Below are 4,632 nucleotides of genomic sequence, written 5' to 3'. Positions count from 1 at the left end.
GATGTTAATCTTTGGTTGCATGCTTCATCAAAGGAAGTACTGACATCACATGACACAAAGGATGGAGCAACCTTTAAGAGTAATAAAGACAGATTATTCTGTCATCTGTAGAATAAAGTACATAGCCCTGGAAGGACACCTCTTCAGTTTTACGACCCATCAAAACCAGGGAAATTATAACATTCTAGTAGTCCTGATAGATTTGGCCTTCTACTTGACTGTATAGTTATGCATATTAAGAAGGGCACTTGTGATGAGCACTGGGTGTTGTACGTAAGTGATGAATCACTCAATCCTACACATGAAATTAATATTACACTGTATGTTAATTAACTGGAATTTAAATACAAACTTGGAAGAAAAAAGAAGAAAGACACTCACTTAGCATTACATTTGCATAAAAGGCATTTGCATTTTTTTTTTAAGAAGGTTTTAGGGGTTGAAAGACATGGCCTGATTGGATTCATACCTATCATACCAGTTTTGCAGTTGCCAGATGGTGGGCATTTCATGAGTTCTCAGCATTTTTTGCTAGGCATGCCAGCCCTTCAAATGGACAGGACCTTGGTATCATGAGGGGCTATTTAGCTTTCCTATCTGAGATGATTCTTCTTCTTCTTCTTCTTCTAAGATTTATTTATTTATTTGAGAGAGAGAGAGAGAATGCACGCAACTGGGGGAGGGGCAGAGGGAGAAGGAGAGAGAACCTCAAGCAGACTTCCCGCTGAGCATGGAGCCTGACCCCAGGCTAGATCTCAGGACCACAAGATCACAAACCAACTGGAAACCACTTAATCGACTGTGCCGCCTAGGTGCCCCTACCTGAGATTCTTTTTTGCAAATACTAAATGACATTGAAACCAGTGAATATTCTAGGATATGTTGCACAAGAGTTAATTCTTCTAATAGGTATTTCAGTAGGAAAAAAGGGTCATCATCAAAGAAGACAAGTCTTTACTGCCGCAATTCTCAGGGAAATTAATGTGTTACTGTGTAACCATTCAAGTTAGATAAAAGAATGAAATGTACCAAGCTTTATTTGTTGATAAAACACCTTTTTTCCACTGAGAAATATTTCTCAAGTATAAGAGATATGTGGGTCCCTTTCTGGACTATTTTTCTTGGGAAAGAACTAACACATCCCTAAAGGGAAAAATAATTGGCCTTATTTCTGACTTTCTTAAAAATCAAAGCCTAAAATAGTGTACATGCGAATCAAAAGTTACATATTAAATTTAACAGTTACATGATAAAAGTAGTATGCAAACTGTGTGTGTGTATTTTTGTATATTAAAAATTTAGAAAATAGAAAAAAAAGTAAAGCAAGGTAGTTGAGAGTCTAGATTTAAACACATTATTAGATTTCTCATTTCACTGACTTTTGTTACGTTTAGCCGTGAAGGGTAGGAGTAGGCTTTGCTAATTCTTCTCGTTGGTATGTATGGTTTAATGAGGAATTTGCAGGTGTCAGGTGGATTAGCAATGAGGAGATATTTTCCTGCTGTGTTTGCTTAATTAGTGTTGGTACATCCAGATGTTATCTAATGCTATGTAAGAAGTTTCACACAACACTGAGGAAGACATGAGTTTTATGACATTCCTTAGCTGATGTATTTAATTTAAACCACCTCCCATAATACTTCCCCTCCAATTGTTATACAGAACATTGTGTTTCAGTATTTTATGAAATGGAAGTCTCTAGAACCCAATAATTTTGTATAAACTCACAGGAAAAAATTATTAGTCCAAAAACGAGCTCTCCATTCACGGTACCAATGGATGTTTGGAAAAAGCCTCATAAAAATTCAGAGTTAGGGTTGTATATTAGACAGGCAGAATAAATCAAGAGGAAAAATAATTTTTTTCCTTCCAAATCATCAAAAGTCAGTGAGAAATGACAGTCTTGATTAGAAATGTAAGAACGTAGAGGTATCCTGCAAAGTAACGGCTATAAACTGTCATGTCTTAACATATTTTTAAAGTCTTAGGAACTTCTGTGATCCCATGATAAAAGGAAATGGGCCACATTACTTTTAAGTAAATTGCTTATTTTATGATGCAGTATATATTTTGAACGTAGTAATATCACAAATCTATTTTAATAATCATATTCATATACTCCCTAAAATTTCAAAGATGTGTTGGTTTCTTATTTATTATTACCCTTTAACTTTTGAAAGAAAAGTTTGCATAAATTTTCATCCAGGCAAGAGCTGTGGATTCCCAGGGATTTGTAGAATGATTAGTTCAGTGGGTTTTAACGGTCACGAAAGGAGGAAGTGATGTGTAAAATAACCAAAATGTACCAATTTGGAGCTTACAGAAGACCGTGCAACCTATAAAACATAGATATCATTCTTGCCATTCAATTTACTAATTCTTTCTAGAAACGTGCTGCTGCCTGAGTGACACAGCCATTGGCTTCATCTTTTAAGGCTTTGCAGTGCCTGGAACTGATGATCCAGACACTTTGCCTACACAATGCTTAACTCTATTTAATAATTATACATTGAGAAGTGGTTATGCAATTTAGCGATTATGGAAATTAAGCTATCTTAATGATGAGACAGGTGATGGATGATTTTAGGTGACAGACTCATTATATTACTGCCTCATTTATAACTGCCTGTAGACAGGCACAAATTCTCAACATGATAATCATCAGCTTCTTTTTCCAGAAATGAAACTTTACTTCTGTAATCTGTTAGACATAAATTGAAACCCACATGAAAAGGTACACACCATCTCTCTTGGGTTCCCGATATGAAAATCAAGTTTGTATTCTCTTTTATTGATGGTGGGAGAGACTATTTCATATAATATTTGATTTACTTGATAAGTTACAGTGATATCTATGGGCCTCGGGTAGCATTTCTGCTACTTGGTGAAAACATCTGTACCACCTCTGCAAATGCGAGTCCTGCAGGGGGCACTGCATTGGCAAACTAACAAGATTACAACTCCCAACAACTGAATCAGAACTCTGTTCTGCAAGAGGGGTATCTATGGTGGGTATCAATTTAGTTAGAAGGTCCTAATCTAAAGGAGGGGAAACTACATTTGCAATTACTTCATCTCTGTTAATTAGCTACACTATGGTGGTTATAGATGGATAAATTTTTTTTTTAAGAATGGTGTAATCAGATAAATATGTTTGTGTCCATATAAGAATTTAAGGCAATACATTAATCTTTTTAATATCAGCAAATTGGATTATCCCAGTGATAAAATATCTTTACTCAAACTTTATGTAACTACCCTCATCAGGCAGAGTGACACAGTGAAATGTCCACAAAAGTGTTATTGTGCATGCACATACCAAGATGAAACTTACAGATCATCCAAGTGCCAATTCCTCTGTAAAGCTGCATTTTTCTTTGTGATCTCATATTAGATGATGTATAATTTAAAATATAGGACTCGTTGCACCAAATTTTGATTGTTAGTTGGCTGTTTCCCTCCACAACTACACTGTGGACTATTTGAGAGAAAGACTGACTTTTACTTTTTATTTTTGTTTCAGCCACTAACACAGTGCCTGATAAATAGAAGGTGGCCATTTAATGTAAATGAACAAAATGAAAAGATGGATGGATAGTGATAAAAGAATCAATTGTCAATAGCAATCATGAATGTACAGTATAAGCACCTAATAAAAGAGCTTGCAAAAAATGTGTGCTAAAATTGAACAGATTAAAGGAGGAAATAGATGATAGATTGAAAATTACTTAGCATAAAATTAGCCAATTGAACTCAGCAATATGTAAAAGAAGTTAATACATCATGACCAAGCAAGTATGGTTTATCACAGGAATGTAAGATTGACTTAATATTTGAAATTCGATCAATGCAACTTACTTGGTAAGAGAACAAAAAAGAGAAACCATAATATCATTTCCATAAATGTACAAAAGCATTTGAAAAAAAATTTGTACCTGTCCATGATAAAATGATCAGAATTCTAGGAATAGGAGAAAACTTCTTGAATCTAATAAAGAGCATCAACAAAAATTCCAACACCTAATATCATTAATATTTACCACATGCCCTTAGGATTAGGCACAAGGCAAATGCTCCTTCTCACCCATTGTGTTCAATATTGTACTGGGCTCTTTGCCATTGCAATAAGTCAAATTAAGAGACATAAAAGTTAGAATGGTGGAAAAGAAGAAGTAAAACTGTGTTCATCTGCATATGACACAATTGTTTATATAATTTCTAAGAAATATGCAAAATAATTATTAGAACTAGTAAGTTAACTTAATAAGGCTGCAGCATAGAAGACTAGCATACAAAAAAAAACTTTTTAAAACTAGCAGCGAAAGAATTAGAGAATAAAATTAAATAAATTCAAATACAATAGTATCAAAACCATAAAATATTTAAGGAATAAATTTGACAATGAAGTGCAAGACCTCGGCAATTAAAGCAATATAACACTACTAAGGATTTTAAGAAGACCAAAAAAAAAAAGAAAAGATAAACTATGTTCAGAGATTGGAAGAATTAGAATTAGTATTGTTAAGTTGCCAGTTGTCCACAATTTGATGGATTCGATGTGATCTGAATCATCACACTAGCATCAGGATGCTGTCTTTTTTTTTTTTTAAAGATATAGACAAGTTAATTCTC

Source organism: Callorhinus ursinus, unplaced genomic scaffold (assembly GCF_003265705.2).
Source record: "Callorhinus ursinus isolate GAN/ISIS: 27379988/994484 unplaced genomic scaffold, GSC_fseal_2.0 scaffold3, whole genome shotgun sequence".
Classification (NCBI taxonomy): Eukaryota; Metazoa; Chordata; class Mammalia; order Carnivora; family Otariidae; genus Callorhinus; species Callorhinus ursinus.
Note: the sequence above shows the minus strand (reverse complement) of the source record.